General features: G+C 41.2%; 1 long non-coding RNA gene across 3 annotated transcripts in view; it reads left to right on the top strand.

The window, feature by feature from the left end:
• Positions 1–4751: 4751 nt before the first annotated feature.
• The window catches only part of LOC138747208 (uncharacterized), a 66453-nt gene continuing 47068 nt past the window's right edge, over positions 4752–24136 (top strand). For 2 of the 3 annotated variants that reach the window (XR_011347366.1, XR_011347367.1), the window contains exon 1: positions 4752–4810. This is a non-coding gene — a long non-coding RNA (uncharacterized lncRNA). Of the gene's footprint in view, positions 4811–8201; positions 8330–24136 lie in introns of those variants that run through there. The other variant, XR_011347368.1, reaches the window with a different exon arrangement.

Below are 24136 nucleotides of genomic sequence, written 5' to 3'. Positions count from 1 at the left end.
CTGGGGCATTGGTGGTGGTAATGGTGCTAAATAGAGAAAGAATGTAAAAATGTACAGATTTGACACTAAGGATATGAAAAGGCTTTGAACAGGTTTCCTTTTTGTAGATAATTTATTGTGAATATAGTTGACAGTAAAAGTCCAAAAATCCAGATGTCAGAAATCCGGTCTACCTGAGAATCCAGATTTCTCAAAAGACTCTCAAACTTTTTAAATGTAGTGGGCTTTTGTGTGCGTGCATGTACTTGTCAGCTCCACAGTAGTCATGGAAATGAATGAATAAATATATATATTTGGGGTTTTTTTTGTACTTTGTATTTTATAGGAAAAATATGTTTGTTAATAAGCTATCAAAATTTACCTTTTTATCCCTTTTTTATTCTCCTTAAATTTAAATTTTAAAAGTACTGCCCAAGAATCTGGAAAATTTGGACCAACCCAATCCCTAAGCAGTCCAGATATTTGGACTTTTACTGCATTTATTTTTGAACAAACAAACCTCATTAGAATAACTCTGAATGTGGGGTAAAAATCCGTCAGTATGAACCATCATCTCTATCTCCCCCCAATCAAAATGCCTCCTGACCTAGTGAAAAATTCTGGAATTTATTTCTTTTATTTCAGCTTTCCAGAACCAAAGATTTTGTTTTTGTACAGATTATGCAGAAGCTCGATAGAAATGTTTTGAATTAGGAAAGGACAGAAAAAGAGAGAATGGAGAACATAGGTTTACCACAATGAAGCGATGACAGTCCACAGATATGGGATCTCAGTCAGAGATCAAAAGAAATGTCATTCTCCATGGAATGGTGAAGGTGTGGATTCACCTGCTAGTCAAGAAGCTGTGGCATAAATGCCTCCAAATTTAGGTCCATATAGGTGTAGAACATTAAAGGAATGTAATGGCAGATTAGGTCATGGTACTTAGAATTATTTGTTTCTCTGGAGAGTAAAGATCACACCGACTTGTTCGGTTTTGATTTTTTTTTCCTTTTCTATCTCATCCTTGTGATTCAATCCAAATGAGAGTTATGCCTTGTTTATGATCCTCAATAAAATGGTTTTAGGTCATCTTAAATTGATGCTCAGTCACTGGAAGAAAGTGCCAGTAATTTAATACAGTTACCACAGTTGACCAGATCCCTTGGGATTTAGAATGAAGCAAACCATTGGACCAATGAAGGAGTGCTTAAATGTTCTATTGCAGTGCTTTCCATCCTTTTTTTTTCTCCCACTCACATTCTGCTTTACCTTACAACCACAGAAAGCCAATTGAATCCTATGCCATGGGTACTCTGTGGTTAGTAAGGTAGTAGGGGATTACTTAAGATGGTATGTGAGTGGAACAAGATGTTGAGAACCACTGTTCTATTGCACTTACAATTGCTCTACAAGCAATATTTGTTTTATCATCACTGGCCATTTGTAAACTCCTGACATTCTGGAATCTGCCAGATTCCCATATTTTTTGAATCCATCTCACCTTTGTTTTTTAGGTATTTAGCCTCACCCTTTATGGCATGCATTCTAAATAACAAGCTAGAATAGCTCCTCATACAATTTATCTCTGAATGCTGTATAAACAACAGTGATCGATACTTCAGTGATCCATGGTGTTTGACTTGTTAAATGCTTTCTGTACCTGGAACTGTGCAAATGTCACAGAGTAGACTCCATGGCTGGGTTGTCAGCATCTCCCTCTGGGTTTGATCAGTATGTGGGCACTCATTAAGATTGAAAAGAGTTTGGCTTCAAGTTTATTGTCACATTATACCTGGCATGGTGAGAAGGGTTCATTTGGTGAGCAGTCTAGCAAGACCATTCTAACATGCTTACAAGTAGAAGAGCAAAAACTGAATGGCGCACCCAGAACAACCTTGCACTCAATGTCACCAAAGTTAAGGAGCAGATTGTTGACCAGGAAAGGAAAGCCAGAGGTATACAGTCTGGTGATCATGGAGGATCAGAGGTGGAGAGGGTGAGCAAATTTAAGATATTGGGAGTCACCATCTCAGAGGAACTTTCCTGGACTCAACACATCAATAGCATCGTGAAGAAAGCATGTCAGTGCCTCGACTTCCTCAGGAGTTTGCGGAGGTTTAGTATGACAACAGAAACCCTGGCAAATTTTACTGAGGTATGGTGGAAAGTGTGCTGACCAGCTGCATCACAGTCTGGTATGGGGACACCAATACCCATGAGTATAAAGCCCTCCAAAAGATAGTGGATACAGCCCAGGACATCACAGGTAAAACCTTCCCCACTATTGAGAACATCAACAGGGAACGCTTCTGTCGAAGAGCAGCAGCAATCATCAAAGACCCTCACCACCCAGCACACGCTCTGTTCTCGCTGCTGCCCTCAGGAAAGAGGTCTCAGTGCCACAAGACTCTGATCACCGGGTTCAGGAACAGCTGCTACCCCTCCACCATCAGACTCCTCAACAAACAAACTCAATCAGAGTCTCATTTAAGGCCTCTGACTTGTCCACTTGATTGATTTTTTTTCCCTCTCGGTATTGCAGTAATTTTCTTTACATTTCTTTATTTGTTTACTTGTGTACAGTTCTTTTGCACTAGCAAAAGTGATAATTCTGCTGCCCCCGCATCTAATGTTGTATGTACTCTGACAATAAATCTAAAATCTGAAATCAAAAGCACATTAAATTGTGTAGTGTTGTAGTGAAAAGAGCAATTAGGACATATCAAGGGAGCACAAGATTCATTCAGGAGCTTGAGAGCAGTGAAGTGTCTTTAAACCTGTCGGTGTGCGATCTCACATTATTGAACCTTCTTCTGATGGGAGGAGAGAAAAGTGGTGGAATAGGTCCTTCAAGATGTTGGCTGCCTTTCAAAGTGTAGATGGAATGGATAGAGAGGAGGGAGATTTGTTTGATGTTCTGGGCTGCATTCACCTCCTTCTATAGCTTCTTGTGATCTTGGGTGGAATAGCACCCCTACCATGCTGTAAAGCATCCAACTAGCATGCTTTCACTGGTGCACCTATACAAGGGACATTGCCGAATATTTTTAGCTTTCTTAAGAAGGAGAGTTGGGGGGGTGTGGGCGTGGTTGCACCAGGTTATGTCACTGGAAATGCTTGATGCAATCTCCACTTCAGTGCCATTGATGCTTTACTCCCCCCACTTCCTAAAGCCTCTGATGAGCTCCTTTGTCTTACTGGTGCTGAAAAAATGAATGTTCCCAAAGTTATCTAGGCTCTCAGTCTTCTGCGCTTAGAGCACATTAAGCATGTTAAAGAGGGCTGTGCTCTTACATACTTCACTGCCTGGCTTTGCCTTGACAGTTTGCATATCTTGCCATAGTCTCCACGTGCCCTTGTTGTTCTCATGGAACTTGAACCTAGTACAGCTCGGCCACTTGGCTTCCTTGATGGTCTTGCAAATACTGTAATTAAGTTTGTACACTCTTGAAATTGGTTTGGTTGAAGTCCCCGACTATAACAAATTCATTAATGGAGGTGAACAGTACATCCAGTGCCAGCTTCATATTCATCTGGAATGGTACATAAGCTGCAGCCAGTATAAATGATACAAACTCCAGCGGCAGAGAGTACATGTTCTAGTAGATGATCCAGGGTGTAGGAGCTTGCCAGGTTTTTTTTCTCTTTGGCTTGGCTTCGCGGACGAAGATTTATGGAGGGGTAATGTCCACGTCAGCTGCAGGCTCGTTTGTGGCTGACAAGTCTGATGAGGGACAGGCAGACACGGTTGCAGCGGTTGCAGGGGAAAATTGGTTGGTTGGGGTTGGGACCACCACATCAAACACAGTGAGGATGAAAAAGCAAACTCCTCTGCCTCTTACATTTCCTGGTTTCACTGAGAATTCCATCTGGTGGACTGAGAAGCCCTTCAGTGGCACTGCACGGTCAGAACTGGAAGGTGTGAGCCAAGTCTTTGTGAAGCAGGGGACACCGCAATCCCTCAACTCCCTTTGAAAAGTACATCTTGCTTGAAGTTTGTCAAGCTTATTCTCTATGGCTTGGACATTTTCCATCTGTTGTGGGGTGGGGTGGGGATCTTAAACCATTCCATTTCAACCCTTACAGGCAACCCTGTTTCCTGGGCTGATGGCTGCCTCTGGTCAGGATTTTGAGTCGAACAAGATCTATCAAAGATAAATGGAAGCAAAAATGCTCCGAATACTGGAAACATGAAATAAAAATGTAGAAAATGCTGAAAACACGCAGCAAGTTCGGCAGTATTGATGGAAACATTTGATGGTGAACGTTTCAGATGGGAAACTCTCCATCAGAACTCTGTTTCTCCTTCCACAGATGCTAATAACCTGCTGAATATTACAAGAACTTTGGGTTTTTTTAACTCTATGAAAGGACAAGTTAGATCTTTTAAACCAACTGTCATCCCCACCTGGAGAGAAAATGGACCTCACCAAGACACTTTGTCCTCAGAGTCACTTAAATTAAAAGCATTGGGAAGGGTTGTGGCTGTCATGTGACAGCACTGCCCTCAACCTGGTCAGAGGACACACCAGCTGCCAATCAAGGTTTGGTTCTGCTCCACCCATTATTGCACACCTTGCTGTTGGCCATATGTAAATGACTTGGACTGCACTGTTCAGCCTGCCTGTACTTGGCCTTGGACCATTGGCTGTTGTAATTAGATAAACCCTCCTGCCACTGAGCTATTGGCCCCCAGTAAATGATGTGGGCTTGTCCCTCCAGCACTATAAAGGTGTCATGTTCTCTTTGTTCTCTCTTTCTGCCAGTTTGGGACCACCCTGCTTCACTCCAGGCCTAGATATGTGGAAGGGTGTTGGAGAAACTGTTGGTAAGATGTGCACTGGTAAAAGGGTTGGGAGTGTTTAATTAGTGTCCCTTGTAGCATAGAGCTGTGTCTGTACTGAGTCGAGGGGTGGTGGGGTATTGTAGTGATTTTTCCCTGATCATTTTATGTACCAGCTCATTGTGTGTGTGTATAGAAGTTTGCTTAACAAATTGACCCTGTTGTCCCATTTCCATCCCTGAAATAAACGTGTGCTTTGTTCCTCCACTTTGGTCTGGTTCTTAGCCTGGGGAACCCGAACAACAGTCGCTCACTCAAAGACTGAGTAACAATGGCCAAAGTGTCAGCAACCTAGGATGTCCAACAGTCACACCAGCCTGTGAAAAGACATGAATTTCAGCTGATGGTATGTGTGAGTTTAGGGGTGCATGCTTCATCTGTTCATTCAGATGAAGGTACACCAAATTATGGGTTTATTTCAGGAAATGTATGTACTTTAACTGTAGGGAAGCACCATTTTATTATTCTTGTGGAGCTAATAGTTGGTGACCTCAACGTGCTCACCACACTGCTTGAAAAGTTGCAGATCTAACCATTCTGCTGATGAAGAGGAACTTGTTGATCTCATCAAATTGTCAGTCAGCCACACTTAAATAAACCATTTCTTGGAATTTAAAAAAAAACGACCAACCAATCAGAAAGAATTCTAACCCCGCTTTTCCATGTGTCTGTATATTGTAATTATGTCACAGTATGAATTCTTCAGCGTAAAACATCCACACATACACACACAGTTTTTCTTGTCTGCCTCAGGGCTCTTGTACTCGCTGACAGAAGTACTGAGACATTTATCCCTCTGTAAACAGATGTGGTTTGCATTCCTGTAATTCATCCCCGGTCGATTTTATACAATGTACATACTACATGTTGTTTTCAATGGAAAGAATTTTGAACTCAAAGTGAAGTGACTATTTAATGCTCTTGGATTTCGAGGAACTCATCATTTCTGGGAATTTCTGAGATAGATCCTGCTTCCCTCAGGTTGACATTGGAATCCTATGTGTATCTGTATAGATTCACTATGTCCATGCCTTCATTTAATATGTCAGATATCAGATGCAGTGACCCCGAGATTGTGATTTCACATCCCACCAAGTTAGCTGGGGAATTTAAATGCGGCTAATTAAATAAACAGAAATGAAAAAAGTACAAAGATATGGCAAAGATAAACCACTAGCTTGTCAGGAAAACACATAAGGTTTATCAATGCCCTTTAGGAAAGGCAATCAGCTATCAAGTCCTTTTTTTGTATGTAATTCCAGAGACACTGCAATATGCAATACTCTTAAAAGATTGGCCATTCATCTCAGTATGGCATTCAGTTCAGAGGGCGATCTGGGATGGGAAATAAATGGAAATCCTGAAGGAATAAAGAAGAGAGATAAACATTTTTCAAAAGCAAGGGTTTGGATTTTAAAATGTTCCTCTGACTTTAATTAAAAATTAACAGATTAATGGCCTTACAACAAAAAAAATTAAAGAATTTCACACACAGCTGTTAAATATTTGTCTGGTAATATTTACAGATGTAGATAATGGTGCTTGGAGTCACTCATGGGCCTTCTCCAGATGTTCCTTCCTTACTGAACTATTGAATTGAACTCCTGTTGTCATAATGTTTGATGTCTTACCACGGAGTTTTGATTCACAATATCTGATATTTAAATAATAAAGAATAGATCTGCATCTCAACACTGATAGAAGAAGGAGTAGTACTATTCTGCTCCGTGGCACAGTTAGTGCAATGCTGTTACAGCGCCAGTGACCTGGGTTTGAATCCAACGCTGTCTGTAAGGAGTTTGCACGTTCTCTCCGTGTCTGCATGGGTTTACTCCAGGTGCTCCCTTCAAAATGTACCAGGTTGTAGGTGAATTGAGTGTAGTTAGGCACCACGGGCTTTGGAGCCAAAATGGCTTGTTACCAATCAGTATGCCTAAATTTCAAAAAATCATTTTAAAAATTAAACTTTTCCACCTCCATTTAATTCAAAAGGTTTGAAGCAGTTTTATGGCTAAACTTTACACTGTTGTTCTCAGAGTGACAAAAGATGTGCAGGATGCTAGATGTCATTTTTCCCAGAAGCAACAGTCATTGGACGATCCTGGAACAACCTGCCTGACCAGTGCTACTTAAAGGAAACCTCCAGCATCAGCTCCCAGATGGAGGCCCTTTCAATTTGTTTATTTTAATTTCCTTGTACTCTTTGGGCATCCCCTCTTTTCTGCCTCATCCCCCCATTCCCCCAACCGCCTCACGGATTGGATCATTTGATCCAAACCAGTGGTTCTCAACCTTTTTCTTTCCACTCACATACCACTTTAAGTAATCCCAATGCCATAAGTGCTCTGTGATTAGTAAGGGATTGGTTAAAGTGGTATGTGGGTGGGAAAGTTGAGAATCACTGATCTAGACCCAATTGTTATTGAAATATTTTGCTTAAGAAAATTTGTCATTGACCATTTCCTTGGGAGTTATGAAACCGTGCACATAACGAGTAAATGAGGTATGATTAAAACAGTGTTTTTCCAAACTTTTTCTTTCTGCCCACATTCCACCTTGAGCAATCCCTTACTAATCACAGAGCACCTATGGCATAGGGATTACTTGAGGTGATATGTGAGTGGAAAGAAAAAGGTTGAGAACCACTGATTCAAACCTTGACTTCGAGAGAACTTCTCCTCGACTATCCAAACCAATCTTTGGCTACCCAGACTTGGCCTGTTCATGCCAGCCCCCAGCATTGGAAGCCAATCCACGCTAGGCTAATGAGAGCTTTTTCATCATGGCAGAATCAACTTCCCTGACTTTACATTGTTAGCTGATGTCAAAAATATCCCAGCTTCTATGAGCTCATATTGCCCTAAAATAATTGATAATTTACTAATTATTTGGGAATAGAGCTATTTTTCAGACTGAAAGAGTCTATATTACTTTTATATTGTGAGTTTGATCATCTTAATGTGCAATTGTCACAGATAAATGTACAATTATCAATAAGGGTAATTATCTGATAATTTTAATGAGCACTCTTCGCAGCCAGCTTCTGAACTAATGATATTAAGAAAAGGGAAGACTCAACAATTCGAAATGTAGCAACTGTTCGGAGTGACAGAAAGGAGACTATCTGAAATAAGCTAATTAATCAGCAAAGAATTTTGTCTTCAAAAAATTATGCAAACTAAAATATTGTGCCCTTGAGTCAAAGAGGAATTATCTTCTGCGGAACGAAAATATAGATACTTAATTTAGCATCAAATTGCCAGAACAAAAGGAAACCAGTTCATGTCCAATATACAGACAGTTAGTCGAGGAAATCTGCTCTTCCCCACAGCCCTTCCCCTTTAGATTTTTAGATTTTCTTTGTTTAGCAGGAATCCTGTAATTAAAGGATTGAGACGAGGGAGGCTGAAATAAGAAGCAGTCAGTGTGAAACTGAAAGATGATGTGCAAATGAGAGTGATGAGGAACAAGGCAATGCCACCTGGATGTCAAAATAAATCACAGGTAAGGGCCAGAAGTAAGAACAAAAAGCTCCATCTTAATTTTAAAAATTAGACATTTTGAAATCCTCCAGCAAACTCGTGTGTTGCCTAATACATATTGGTCTGTGTAATGTGACAGAGATTTCTAATGCTGCAATGTTGTGTTGTTGCTTGGTAAACAACTCGACATCAGGTGGTATTCTGGAAACACCAGTCTTAGATGCACCTGAGGTTCTCTGCTGGGATACCTGACGACAGGAGATGTGCTTGAAGACCAGCATCTCTAGGTTCAAACACAATTTTTATCCAATAGTTATCGGGGTCTTGACCTTCCCTGCACTACCTTAACCATAAACTACTCTGGAATCTCCAAAAGATCTGAGTGTACTTCTGAAATGTCACTTTTTTTCTTGCACTTCACTGCAAATCTGAATATTTATTTATCTATGAATTAATAATTATATCTTGTGTGTGTCATATTGTGATGGTTTAATTTTTAATATTGTATTTGTTGTATCTGAGGTATCTACTTGGCTGCAGCAAGTTATAACTTCAGTGCATCTGTACATTGTACTTACGTATGACAATGAACTCTCATTGCTATTACGCTTCAGTTATATAAAGTACTCCCTGACTTGCATCCATAATTGGGACCAAAAGTTTGGTTGTATCTCAAAATAGACGTAAGTTGGAATTGTGCCCGCGTGCATGGAGTACCAAAGTCTTAAAGCAAATTTTTTAATCAAACCTTTTTTCATCGTAGATTTGACAATAACAACTTAAAGCTTCCTGAATTTGTTGATCAACCTTGGTGAATTTTTCCACATTCTTGTCCATGCTTAACTTGTTAGTCGGTGGCCAGAGTCCGTCGGCTGGGTGTAGCCATCTTGATTCCTGTGGATATGTGAGAGTCTTCAGTTGGCACATTTGTGGTGGGCTCACATATTAGAGTTCGGTTGGCACAAGCGCGAGAGTTAAAGCCGTGAACTCAATATCATCAGGGCAACCGAACTCCAATATGCAAACCCACCACAAATGTGCCAACCAAAGACTTGTGCAGTTGTACAGGAATCAAGATGGATGCTGCCAGCCTATGGACCCCAGGACGCTTACTAACAAGGTAAGTACCCACATTTTGGCTTTTACATGCCTGTATCCCTGTTATAGTTTGTCAAATACAACATAAACTGCATAAATTTTATATTTTTTCTTACATTTTTTAAAAATTAGGTCGTATGCGTGGATGGACACAAGTCACATAGGTTGCAAGTCGGGGAGTACCTGTATTTGTACAACCCTATCTGGAGAACTGTGTACAGTATTGGTTTCCTTCTGTGAGGAAGGATGTAAGTGCAGTTCAGATATTTACTTGACATACCTAGAACGAGCAATTGGTCTTACAAGAAAAGATTAGAAAGGCTGGGCTGGATGTTTGCTTCCCCTGTGTTCGAATCTGGAACCAGGGGGCCACTGCTTAAAAATAAAGAGTCATCATTTAAAATGGGTATGATGTAAACCTTTCCTCTCATGAGTTCCCAAGTCTTTGGATATTTTTCATGTAGAGGTGTATAGACTCTCGATAAGCAAGGAAGTAAAAGGTTACTGAGGGTGGCTGGGAAGGCAGAGTTGAAGTTGTAGTCAGATCAGCTATTAAGTGGCAGAGCAGGCTTGAGAGATCATGTTCTCCACCTGCTCCTACTTTGAATATTCATGACTTACCAGAGGAGGTACAGGATCATCCCTGTAATTAATTGGCAGAACTGGCTAGAGGGGACTAATGGTCTTTTCTTTCCATGTGTGATGTTCTTGAATCCCGACCTTAAGGCACATCTCTTGATTTCTTTTCCTGACGGATCTCTGAATTGGAGTGACTGTTCAATATTTTGTACAGCTGAAGACATGTAGAGCCCTCTTATGGAATAAAACACTATCGCCCACTGTAGACTATTTCCTCTCATCGCAATGAGTGGTTCAATAACTCTGAAGAAAACTGCCACACATTAATTGACACCAATCTCTATCAGGAGATTGGCAGCTCAATATGCAGCTTCCAAAAGAATGGAGCTGGAGCTCTGGGCAGGTAGCAATCGCCATTGGTGAATACATCCTTCAGTCATAAAAATATCAAGAAATGTTAAAGTGCAGCAAAGCTCTGGTCCCGAAATAAAATTCACTTCTAAGTCAGTTAAACAGGAAAATCTGCGGACGCTGCAATTGTCGTGCATTGCACAAAAATGCTGGAGAACCTCAGCAGGTGACACAGGGAGTCAAGGATGTAAAGGGTAATCAACAATGGTGATAATCCACATCATTTCTGTTTTTAAAAAAAATGCCTTATTGAAACGTTACCTCCTCTCATTTAAAGACATCATCCATGATTTCAAACATGATACAAGATCAAGATTCCTTTTATTGTCATTTAATAATAAAAACATGTAATATACACTAAATTTCCTTTTGCCTGTGATAAGGCAAACAAGGGGTTGCCATAAGCATTACCTGGCGAACCTAACAATAAGAGAAAAAGAACCTCGAGTCCCTTCAAAGGCCTTGATTCACCTCCAGTACTCCCACAGCTTCTGCAGCCGCACAGGCTCCTGTTCCAAGCATCGGCGACCTCCAATATGATCAGGGAGTTTTCACTTTCCGGGAAAGTGATTTTCCTGGACGGTGATGCCTCAAACGATCTGCAAGCTCAATGCCACCCAGGGCAAAGCAGCCCTTTTGCTTGGTCTCTCGGCCAACCACCAAAAACCTGAATTCCCTCTTGTGATCATCACCCAGTGGGTACACTTGAGACCACCTGCAAAATGTTCTGTTGACACTTCTTTGAGCATCTACCAAACTCTTGACCTCCTCCACCAAAAACAGCAGGCACATTTAAATACATACAGCCAAGGATATATTAAAAGCCACATGAATTCTTTCATTCCAGATGAAAGATTTAAGATAGTTTGATGTTTTTTTTTAATTTTTTTTCATTGCAAGCTCAAGGGAATCTCCTTACTGATGTCCTATCATGTGTTCAATCCTTTCATGTTTTTTTCCCCATCAGGATTAACAAGCTACTGACAAAGTTGTGGCAGTGTTTAACTTTGACTGATCTGATTTTCACAAACTATCATTTAGTCAGTGGGTGGCCAACAATGACTAAGATCTCATAACCGCCCCAAATGCACCACTTACCCAGTACAAATGTCAAAGTTCATCAATGTGGCATTTGAAAGTGTTATTTTTGTGCAAAATAACTTTGCAAATGATGACATTTGGGGGAAAAAAGAACGAGTTAATGCAGTGCTAAAGAATAAAATCAAAATTGATTCCAAGTATACAACATTCACAACCAGACAGGTGAGACTAGAAATAATTTTAGACTGAACTTATGTTACTGAATGATGGATAATTGAATGTATGAAAGCAGATTGGAATTCAGAGCAGGAGAGATTACATTCATAGCTTTTTTTGATTCTCCCTGACACTGTTTGCCAAAGACATCTCAAAATCTCTTTTAGCCTCCATGTGCCTCTTCACTTTGCTCCTGTGTTCTTTATATTCCTTGAGGGATTTTTCAAAGCTGCTATCTGATATATTCTTCCTTTTGCTTTCTGAGCTGTGCTACTATATCTCCTGTTGACCAGAGTCCCTTTACTTTGCTATCCCTGCTCTAGTGTGGACCTCCCTGTGGCCACCCGTTTCAATTCTCTGCCCCATTCCTTTGCTGACATGTCTGTCCATGGTCTCACGCACTGCCAGACTGAGACCACCCGCAAAATGGAGGAATAACAACACCTCAACTTCCTTCTGGGCATCCTCCAAGCAGATGGCATTAATATCGACTTCTCCAGTTTCCGTTAACCCCACCCCCTGTCTCCTTTCCACTAGTTTTTTTTCCCTCTGTCTCCATTGACAGATCCAAAATCAATTCTCACCTTTGTTGGTCTGGACTCTTTCCCTCTCCCATTCTTCCATCTTTCTCTCTCAGTCTTTATTGAGATGCCTGCCTGCTTTTTTGCTTATAACTTTGAAGAAGGGCTCAGGGCCGAAACATCAGTAATAGATCTTTACCTCCTCCAGACGCTGTGAGACTGGCTGAGTTCCTCCAGCATTTCTGTGTGTTTTTAACTACAATCACAGCGTCTGTAGCTTCAGTGGTTCATTCCATGCCCCCTACTCTACTAGAAACATGATCGCTCTGGACCTTTTTTTATCACCCTTTTAAATAGCTCCCATTTGACAGTCGTGCTCTTACTCTCTTACATTTGTGTCCCATAAACAGTAGCACCTGCCAAAATTGGCCTTGCCCCAAAATAGGATTCTAACTGGGGAAACTCAGCGGATCATAGAATAAAGGAATATAACCAATGTTTTAGCCCAGAGCCCTTCGTCAAGGTATGAGCAAAAAGCAGTCTGAATTAAAAGATTGGGGTAGGAGAGGCGAAGAGGGAACAGGGGAAGGAGCACTAGCTAACTGTCAGGAGGTGGATATGGGTGGGATGGCAGAAGAGAAAAGCTGAGAAGTGATATGGGGAGGTGTAGTTCTCTAAATGCAGATGGAATGGGGTGGGGAGCTGGAAGAATGAAGACTGGGGGAGAGAGAGAGAGGGAAGCCAAACAGAAACTGGAGAAGTTGATGTTAATGCAATCTGGTTGGAGACAGAATATTCGGTATTGTCCCTTCAATTTGCGGGTGGCCTCGATATGGCAGGGCATGAGGCCATGGGAATGTTGGTGTGGGAATAGGAGGTGGAATTTGAAGTGGTTGGCATTTGGGAAGTCCCTGTTATTGCAATATTCAAAACGAAGGTGCTTAACGAAATGATCTCCCAATCTGCATCCAGTCTCCACTATGTAGATGATGCCACATGGGAGCACCAGGTGCAGTAGTTGACCTCTCCAGAGTCACATGAAGATCAGTCTCACTTGGAAGGACTGTTTGAGGCCCCTAATGGTGGTGAGGGAGGGAGGTGTAGGCGAAAGTGCAGCAGTAGATACTGAATGGATGATTAGTGGGAAGAGATGAGAGGATGAAGGAGTCCCAGAGGGAGATGTCCCTGCAGAAGGCAGAGAGGGGAAGATGTCACTGGTGATGGGATCATGTTGTAGATGGTGGAAATTGCGGAGGATAATATTTTGAATGTGGAAGTATGTGGGGTAGTATGTGAGGAGTTCTGTCCTTGTTGTGTTTAGGGGCAAGGGGGACCCAGGCAGAAGTGTGGGACATAGAGGAGATGTGAGTAAGGATGTGAGTGAGTTGATGGCAGTAGATAGGAAGCCATGATTTTTGAAGGAGGACATCTTAGGTGTTCTGGAATGGAAGGCCTCATCCTGGGAGCAGATATGACAGAGATGGAGGAACTAAGAGAAAGGAATAGAATCCTTAAAGGGCACAAGGTGTGAAGAGATGTAGTCGAGCTAATTATGGGAGTTGGTAGGATTGTAGAAAGTGTCTGCAGAAGTTTGTCTCCCAAGATGGAGTCAGAGATCAAGAAAGGTGAGAGTGCTGCTTGAAAGGGACCAAGTGAATTTGAGATCGGTGTGAAAATTACCAGCAAAGTGGATAAAGTTGATGAGCTCGTCATGGGTGCATGAGGCAGCACCAATGTAGTTATCAGTGTAGCAGAGGAAGATTTGAGGAGACTTGCCTGTGTAGACTTGTAGCCTGGATTGCTCCACACAGCCAATAAAAAGGACCCATTGGCTACCCAAAAAATTGAAGAACCTTGCCAGTGCTGACCCGTAACATTCCCCTTCGGATATCTCAGATCCATGACCAGCTTCATTCCCTACTACAAGGTCCAATATTGTCCCTTCCCAAGTAGGCCTATCCACATGTTGCTGGAAAAAAAATCTCCTCGGCATATGTAACAAGGTTCATCCCACTCAATCTAAACTTTGGCATTTTTAATTACAAACATCAGCAATCTCTAGATATTTGATCCTCTAGCTCCTGGTGATTGTTTGCTGGGCTAATAGTATACATCCATCTAGGTGACTACTTCTTATCAGTTATCAATTTCCACCCATACTTCCTCACATGATAGTTCTCCAGCAATACCCTCCGTAAAGATTATTGCAATCTCCCACATCTCTTCCCACTGCTCCTATCACACCTGTAACTACAATATCCCAGAACATTGAGCTGCCAGCCCTGATGCTACTTCAACCATGTCTCCATTATGGCTACAATATCTCATTGTTCTCTACCAATCCATGCCATAAGCACATCTGCTTTCTCTCTCAGGCTCCTTACATTAAAATAAACACTGCAAAGTTGGCCTTTCTTACCCTTACACTTGTCCTCACCATTTTCTTCTGCTTTACACACCTTCCTTGGCTTTCTTTATTATCTTTAATATTTTAATTTAATTTAATTTAGACAGGGTAACAGGCCCTCTCAGCCCATGAGCTCATGCTGCCCAATTACACCCAATTGACCTACATTTTGAAGAGTAGGAGGAAACCGAAGCCCCTGGAGGAAACCCATGGAGACATGAGGAAAAAGTACAAAATCCTTACAGACAGCATGGAATTCTAAACAGCTGCTAGCACTGTAACAGCGTTGCGCCAACATTTACATTAACCATGCCACACCTTTTGAGTCTCCCTCTTTCCATTTTGGATCCCAAAGACCCTTGCAGATGAGTCAAAGCTTCCTGGATGAATCTACTCTGGAATTATTCAACTCATCACTTTATACGATGCAATTTCAACTATTTTGAGCCTTAATGTTATTTATATTGATTCTCTTAATGGTACTCTTTAGTGGTACATAATTGACATCTCACTAATGACAACTGCACAGCTTGTGCATTTGATCGTGTTTTCAAATAATTTAGCCTTAGTATAAAACTATTAATATGACAAGTGTTCTGCCAAGCACATTGAACCAAACTTAATGAATATTTTCCCAAGGTAAATTGGTGTTAAATCTTTAAGGTATGAGGTAATTTGTAAACATATTTCCAATGCAAAATTCAGTGAGTCATTTACAAAATATTTCTGCATTGTGGACTTTAAGGTCAGTGCATAATGAAAACTTAAGTTCAATTTCTCCACAGATTTATTGGGTGTGTGGGCTAACTTGGGCAAAGTTTTACAGTTGTCATTTAGAGTGGGAGGGCGAGCACAAGCCTGTCATCTAGCTGCTGTGGGAGAGGACACAATGGTTCTGTACACATGTAGGTGGGGAACGCAATGCGACTCTGAAGAGTGTTTGTCAAAGGTGAGGGATGCAAAGTGGCTCCTGTGGTTGTTGGGGTTAAGAGTGGGCCGGTGGAGCAAACTGGCAGTCAACACTTCAGAGAGGAGAAAACAGAATTGATACAGTCTACATTCTACATGGGTGGAACCTTGGGACTGTGATCACACTGCCACTAACTTTGCTTTTTGAACATTAACCAGGGTTGAACAACTATGGATCTATCATACTCCATCATAGACTATTACACGCTGTAAAGTTTAACCAATACCAAAATCTTGACTTGAAATAAAACCAGGTAATTATAGGCCGGTGAGCCTGACATCAGTGGTTGGTAAATTGTTGGAGGGAGTTCTGAGAGACAGGATATATAGGTATTTGGATAGTCATGGACTGATTGAGGATAGTCAGCGTGGCTTTGTGCATGGTAGGTCACATCTAACGAACCTTGTAGAGTTTTTTGAGGAGGTTACAAGGAAGGTAGATGAGGGAAGAGCTGTGGATGTTGTCAACATGGACTTTAGTAAAGCCTTTGACAAGGTTCCATATGGGAGGTTAGTTCAGAAGGTTCAGACATTGGGTATTCAAGGAGAGGTTGTAATCTGAATTAGAGGGTGGTAGTGGATGGTTGCTTCTCAGATTGGAGGCCTGTGACTAATGGTGTGCCTCAGGGATCAGTGTTGGGATCATTGTTGTTTGTTGTATATATCAATAATCTGGATGTTAATGTGGTGAATTGGATCAGCAAGTTTGCTGATGACACAAAGATACGAGGTGTTGTGGACAGCGAGGAAGATTTCAAAGCTTGCAGAGAGATCTGAACCAGCTAGGAGAATGGGCCAAAAAATGGCAGATGGAGTTTAATGCAGACAAGTGTAAAGTGATGCATTTTGGAAGGACAAATCAAAATAGGAGATAGACAGTTAATGATGGGGAACTGAGGAGTGTGGAGGAGCAGAGAGATCTGGGAATACAAAAACATGATTCCCTGAAGGTGGTGTCACATGTAGACAGGAATGTAAAGAAATCTTTTGGTATCTTAGCCTTTATAAATCAAAGTATTGAGTATAAGAGTTGAGATGTTATGTTGAAGTTGTTTGAGACATTGGTGAGGCCAGATTTTGAATATTGTGTGCAGTTTTGGAAGCCTAACTACAGGAAGGATATCAATAAGATTGAAAGAGTGCAGATTTACTAGGATGTTGTTGGGTCTTCAAGAGTTGAGATACAGGGAAAGATTAAACAGATTAGGATTTTATTAATTGGAGTGAAGAAGAATGAGGGGAGATTTGATAGAGGTTTACAAGATTTTGAGAGCTATAAACACAGTGGATGCGAATAGGCTTCTTCCACTGAGATTGTGGAGATAAGTATGAGACGTCATAGTTTTAAGTTGAAGGGGGAAAGATTTAGGAGTAACGTTAGGGGGAAGTTCTTCTCTCAGAGAGTGCTGGGAGTGTGGAATGAGCTGCCACCTGATGTGGTGAATGGAGCTCGATCGTGTGTTTTAAGAATAAATTGGATAGGTACATGGATGGGAGAGGCCGGGAGGATTATGGAATGGGAGCACATCAGTGAGACTAAGGCGATGATGGTCAGCATCGACTCGAGGGCTGAATGGCCTGTTTTCTGTGCTGTAGCATTCTATGGTTCTAAACAAGGGAGAGTGTTGAATTCCCAGAGCTGTCTCTCAATTGAATTTTGGAAGACTTTCAATAGCACTCGGTTGAATGATTTGAATAGAATGAGGACAGAAAAGTGCCGATATTGTAGCAGGTGAAAGATGACCTGCTGAAATAGCTGAGAAATAGGGATAGATACTTCACTCACCATATAGGATGAGGATATATATTCCTTCCTCCGTGGGCAAGGGAATTTAACATTTTGTTTGGCCTTTATGGAGTCCACCATATTGGAGTGTCTTGACTCCGTTATTTGTCAGACTAGCTAAGGAGTCTTTCCCTGAAGAAATTAGTGAACCAGGTAAGAATTTTAACACTGGACAACAATTTTTTTCAAAAAATTTGCTTCCTAAAAATTAATTAGGGATTATGAGAGACAACTTCATTCTGAAGATAATTTCAGATTTGTTGTACCACGTAAGAAGTTGGAGAAACTGTTATTGAATTTAGCAGGTTTAATCCCAGTTCAATTGATCTGAAAATGCTTTGCTTCTGATTTTTATTTGTATTCAGCATCTCGTGTCAGTGTCCAACAATAGTCGGCCAGCGTTGCAGGATTCCAGTTGCTCTGATACCACTTTTCCATGGTCACAATTTTATAAACTTATTCTTAAATTTAAATTTCAATGTCCTGGTGAAACCTTTCACCCTGTTCATCACCGACTGCACCAGGATCAGCAGGGAAGATGTCCAAGCGCGAATGCAGAAAATGAATTTGCAATGACATGTTAAACTTTGTGGTTTTATATGGTTCATGAAAATAGGTTATATCTGAAAAATGATAGCAACATTTTAACATGATTTTATGATCAGCAGCCCAAAATCCATGAAATACACCCAAAAGTGTTCAGGAAACAAAAACGTTGATGTCGAGTATAATCTTGTAGTTCGTTGATTGCCATTGTTGATATCAGTATTAATTCCAGATGTATTTAACTGCTTGAATTTAAATTTCCCAGTTGAAATGGTGCTATACAAAGTCATGCTTACAAAAGAATTGTTGAAGCTTTAAGGATTTGACGGGTAACTTGACCACTGTACTACAAAAGCAATTAGCAATCCCATGGCCCAAAATTCCTGATGTCTTTCTTGTTTTACAATTATTGGGTGATTAAGGCTCTCAAAAACTTCTACAAGTGTACTGTGAAGAGTATTCCGACTGGTTGCATCACTGTCTGGTATGGAGGCACCAATGCTCAGGACAGGAAAAATCTCCAGAGGGTCGTTAACTCGGCTCGCGACATGGCGGGCACAAGTCTTCACTCCGTCGAGGACATCTGCAAGAGGCATTGTCTTAAAGATCGACCTCTATCCTGAAGGACCCCAACCACCCAGGCCATGCCCACTTCACTCTGCTACCATCGCAAGGGAGGTACTGGAGCCTGAAGACGAGCACAAGGTCACCTTACTCCCCCTCTGCCATCAGACTCCTGAAGGAACAAATGATCTACAGACACCTTCTTTTCCTTCCACTATTTTATTTGTTTTAAAAAGTGCTTTATAGAAATATTTGCAAAACAACGAACCCTTATGACATGCTCATGACAATAAATTAAGGTTCCGATTCTGATTGTTGTGTTTTGATACAAGTCACTGAAGGGCAACTTGCCTTTTTCCATTTGCAAAGCGACTGAAGTATTCTCAGTGGGTTTCATTTTCTGGGTGGTGTGGAGTGTTTCTCTTTCAGGAGTGGACTCTCACAACACGTGAAATCACTTCCACTGATTGAGTAATGGAAGGCTCCTCTTCTGTCGCTAGATTTCCTCACTCCCACCTGTCCTTGGAACTCTCTCTGTGATACTTGTAAATACTTGTTCATAACAGCCTCCCATTCAGAGATGGACTGCATAGTTAGGTAACAGCAGCTGGCATATAACATGTTCTAGTCATTGTATAAACAGATTGAAGTGTTAATTTTGACCTTGTTTACAACCTTGCTCTCCTCTTCCCATAAGTCAGCAGTTTCGCTACAAATAATTCGTGTCAGTGGTAATTAAAGATTTGAGTGCTGCATCTGAACATTTTAAGTAGCATTTTTATTTGCATGCTGAAATCGTATCTGCCTGTTTGTCTTAATTAGTTAAGGATTTTCAGCAAAACGATGTACGTCTTTTGGCCGAGAAACTGAAAAATCAAGCCAAATATTGGGCCTTGTCTCATACTCTAAAGAACAGCAAGTAGCTGGAAACAACTGGGAGTTTTCAGATGGAAAAGCATTGAATTTCAGGCCAATGCATCACCAACAATGGCTTTCAGATGGGCAATTAAAAGGGAATCAGACAGCAGACAAGTAATCAGATCCATGGTAATCAAGACTCCTGGATGGAGCAAAGAAGGGGCATATGCAACACATCCAAGGCTTTCCTAAGGTTCAATTGCTATTCTGCTTGATGGTTGCAACATCAGAAGTTTGAGCTCTAAGTGCCTTTTAAGGTTAAGAATTTGCCATTTTGAAAAAAAAGGGCAGGATTTCTGATACATGTTCCATGGAGGATTGGCAAAGAAGGATATTGATAGGATGCAAAGCTGTACTGAGATGGTGTTGATGCAATCACAAAGAAGGCTGGTCAGCAGCTATATTTTTGTGAAGTATCTTAGGAGATTCAGTATGTCACCACAAACTCTCGAAAACTTCTGCAGTTGTTCCTTGGAGAGTGTTCTGGCTGATATGGAAGTGCCAAATCTCCGAACAAGAATAAGCTCCAGAGGGTTATTAATTCGGCCTGCGACTTCACTCCATCGAGGATATCTACATGAGGCGGTGTCTTAAAAAAGCAGCCTCTATCCTCAAAGACCCCCACCACCCAGGCCATGCCCTTTTCACTCTGTTACCGTCGGGTAAAAGGTACAGGAACCCAAAGATGAGCTCTCAGCGACACAAGGACAGCTTCTTCCCCGCTGCCATCAGATTCGTGAATAATCAGTGAACCAAAGACACTGCCTCACTTTCCATACACGACTATTTTTTTATTTCTAGTAATGTCATAAGATGGTTGTAATATGAATGTTTGCTCTATGATGCTGCAGCAAACACTGAATTTCATGACTTATTGATGACAATAAATTAAGTTCTTGACCCTCTCCACTGTTGTGCTCTCGATTAGGAGTGGTTCCACTCAGAGTGTTGAAATGAATATATCGATGTTGGTTCTACTGTCCACTGGTGTCACTGATGAGAATTTCCACGTGGTACGTGCTGGTCAAAGAGCAGACACATCCATTAAAATGAGGAAAACCTTTTTCATATTGAGGAACCACAGCCAAGCACCAATACCCTTGGAGCCAAGAGTGTGAATTTTTGTTTTGACTTTAAAAGACCATCATCTCCACATGTTCTTAAATCCCAAGAAGAAATGAGAACCAAATGGTGTGATTAATCTTAATGTTCCAACTCAGTGTCTTGAGATGAGAAAGACGTTTTATAAATGCAAACTCTTTCTCATGCCTGTTTCCTACTCATCCTGTAATTGTTTTTTGATTTATTTCACTGTCTCGGAGAACCAACGTCTCCCTGCATTTCATTTTCGATCCGTTGTAGAAAGGAAAGGTAATATCAGCCCCCTGAAATAAATTTTAACATTAGAGTTTATATTTTCAGCTGCTTTGATTGCTAGAGCATGCCTTTCTAGCAAATCTTGACTGACATGATTACAATCTTTAAGAAGCTGATTAGAATAAAAAACCGTAAAACAATAACACCAGATGGTGCTGCCAAAGGTCATCCTCGTGTGCCCCGCTTACTGCTATAAACAGAAATGTAAAAATAGTTTACAACCTGGTTTTTTTAAATCTAAAAAGGCAATGCATACTCAAGTAACCAAGGCATATACGTCAGCCCTCCCACTCTCGATCATACTCTCACTTTGTTGCCCACGCTCTCACCTCCCACACACTTTGCAATATTTCTCCCACTTTCTAAAGTTAAATTGCAATTTCCATGATCAACCCTAGCCAGCATGGACTCAGAAACCATCCATGTTATTCTAAGGTTCACAACATCATTTAAATAAAAAGACTGCGGCAGAGAGGATGTAATTATTGAACCGTGCTGCAAGTCATCATCGGATTGGAGAGGCTGAGCTAGGCCTGACTTCGACAGCGTAAAGCCCAGGTGATCAGAATCAGAAATGATTGTCATAAGCAAGTCACAAAATTTGGTGCTTTGTGGCAGCGTCACAAGGCAAACGTTCATATTATGAACCATCTTACAACAATAATATATTTAAAAATTTAAATCGTAGAGCATGAAAAGTAAGGCAGTGTCTTTGGTTCATTGATTATTCAGGAATCTGTTGACTGCAGGGAAGAAGCTGTCCTTGTACTGCTGAGTGCTCGTCTTTAGGCTCCTGTACCTGCTTCCCGATGATAGCAGAGTGAGGAGGGATTGGCCTGGGTGGTGGGGGTGTTTGAGGATAGAGACTGCTTTTTTAAGACACCGCCTCATGTAGATGTCCTCGATGAAGTGAAGGCTGGTGTCACAGGCCGAGTTAACAACCCTCCAGAGTTATTTCTTGTCCTGAGATTTGGCGCTTCCATACCAGGCAGTGAAGCAACCAGCCGGAACTCTCTCCATGGTACACCTGTAGAAGATTTCCAGAGTCTTCAGTGATTCTGGCAGGCCTTCTTCATGATTGGATCAGTTTCATGGGTCCTCATTTGCATACTGCCGCACAGTGTTGAGCCCAAGGCAGTGAAAGAAAAAGTAGAATATCAGGAAGTTGAAGAAGTCTGACTGATATCTAAGGAATGTTCAGAGAAAGGAATTTTAGCAGTCATAATAGTCATTCAGTGTGGAAACAAGTTCATTTGCCGATTCATTTCATGCCAGCCCACAAGCAACCTTTTACTTCAATCCAACATGGGTCCCAATTTGTTCTCCCCCATTCCTGTCACATCATCCCAGATTCTACACTGTACCATACACTAGGGGAAATTTACAGTAACCAATTAAAATACCAACTGTGGGAGAAAACTGGATTATCGGGGGGGTGGGGGGGAACATGTTGTCACAAGGAGACAAGCAAACTCTGAACAGGCACCACTGGAGGTAAAGCATTGAACCCAGGTCACTAGAGTTGGGAGGCAGTATCTCCATCAGCTGAGCCACTGTGCAAGAGGGTTCTTGCTGGAGGAAAGGACTGAGTTCCCTTGCAGGAAAACCCAGGAGTGAAATTGCTTACCAATTGGTCTTGTGCTCTGGAATCTCGGTAAGATGTTTTTCACCTGGCTGGAAGCACATCAACCAAGGCTCCATGGTGTCATCCTTAACCCTGCACCAGGATCTCACTGGCTTCACACGGGGCCTTTCTCGACGGAGGGGGTTGACATTGATTAGTTCAGGGTGTCTGCCAGCTGTGAATTACCCAGTGGCGTCATGGTCTGCCGACCTAGTTCAAGTTGCCCTTCCTATGACAGAAAGGTTCTTCCAAGATGAGCACGTTGTGTGGATACTGCCAATGCCCACCTCCGCAAAGTGTCTAATTTTACTGCAATAATGCTGTCTCGATATTTTTCAATAATTTTTATCCTCACACAGTGACAAAGAAAATTTTTAAAAGATGCCATTTTGACAGTAAATTTGACATTTTGACAGATTTGAAGCAATGCTACTATTTTTACTCTAAATAAGGTGATTTTGTTGAGTATTCAATTGTGCAGCCAGTTCTTCACTTGAGGAAAGGAAATTTTTTTTACACAATGGCAAGTAGGCAGGGGATGCTTTTCAAGAGACTTTGAGTTATTTGAACTTTAAGCCAGACTTGCTCTTCAATAGGATCTTCTGCTGAACAATAGTATCCCCTGCCTCGGATTGCTTTGCATTCTGGCCTCTCTGTGGAAATATCTTGATTGCTGATGCCAATACAAAGAAGAATGACAAAAATCTTTCAGTAGATCCTTTGAGAACATGGGAAGTAAAGGAGCCCAGAACCAAGTAGTGGAACAAGTTACTATTCCTGGTGTAAGCCTGGAATATGAATTTCCTTCCACCTAACCTTACAAGCTGCAGCTTTACTTGACCACCTCATATCTCTAACACGCCAGCATTGAAACCTTTCCCATTGAGGATGCCAATGAAGATTGAACTGCATTGTGGATCAAGATTACCTACACGTTCAGATGAGAACGTGTCCTCTACTCTTAGCCTGATTAATGATTCTTCATTTTGTGCACGGCATTGCCTTTTGCAATTTAAGGTGGTCCATAGACCACATATGTATAAACATAAACTATCTTGTTTTTATGCAGATATTGGTCCATGTGTGAAATGCAAAATTTTTGAAGCTTCACTGATTCACATGTTTTGGGAATGCCCAAATTTAGAGAGGTTTTGGAAAGTAATTTTCCAAACTTCATCCATGACTTTAAAATCAAAATGAAGCCTTATTCTTTAGTTGTTCTGTTTGGCTTTTTGCGTTAAGCCAGATATAGCTCCATCTGCAACTCAGGAGAAAATTATATGACGCTGATGGCCAAATGAGCAATTTACTGAAATTAAAAGATGATTCTTCACCTACCCAGGCACAATGATTACATGCTGTAACGTCTTACTTAAGCTTGGAGAAAATTAGATACAATATGAAAGATAGAAAATTTCAATTTGTAACGATGTGAAGCCCGTTCTTGGAGAACTATTATAATTGGAAGAATTAAGAACTCTGAAGATTCTGGGAGTTCTCCATCCAATGCCTAGAGGTCACTATCTGATTCCAAACTTCCTTTTGTATAACTAACGATAACCTTGATTAAAGCTAAGGGATAGATTGGAATGTTTGAATTAAATATTCCCTTTACATGACTTTGCAGAGACACTTTCACAAGCCATCGCTGTAGTAAAATAAAAAGCCGTCCAAGGAAAGTTTGTTGTAGCTTAAAGTCAGAACTGATTGGCATTCCATCACCTCTGTGAAATGGAATTTAAATAACTTTATTGATCCTTAGCCCAGACCCT

This window comes from Narcine bancroftii, chromosome 12, assembly GCF_036971445.1.
Source record: "Narcine bancroftii isolate sNarBan1 chromosome 12, sNarBan1.hap1, whole genome shotgun sequence".
Taxonomy (NCBI): Eukaryota; Metazoa; Chordata; class Chondrichthyes; order Torpediniformes; family Narcinidae; genus Narcine; species Narcine bancroftii.
This window is presented reverse-complemented; position numbering and strand designations above follow the sequence as displayed.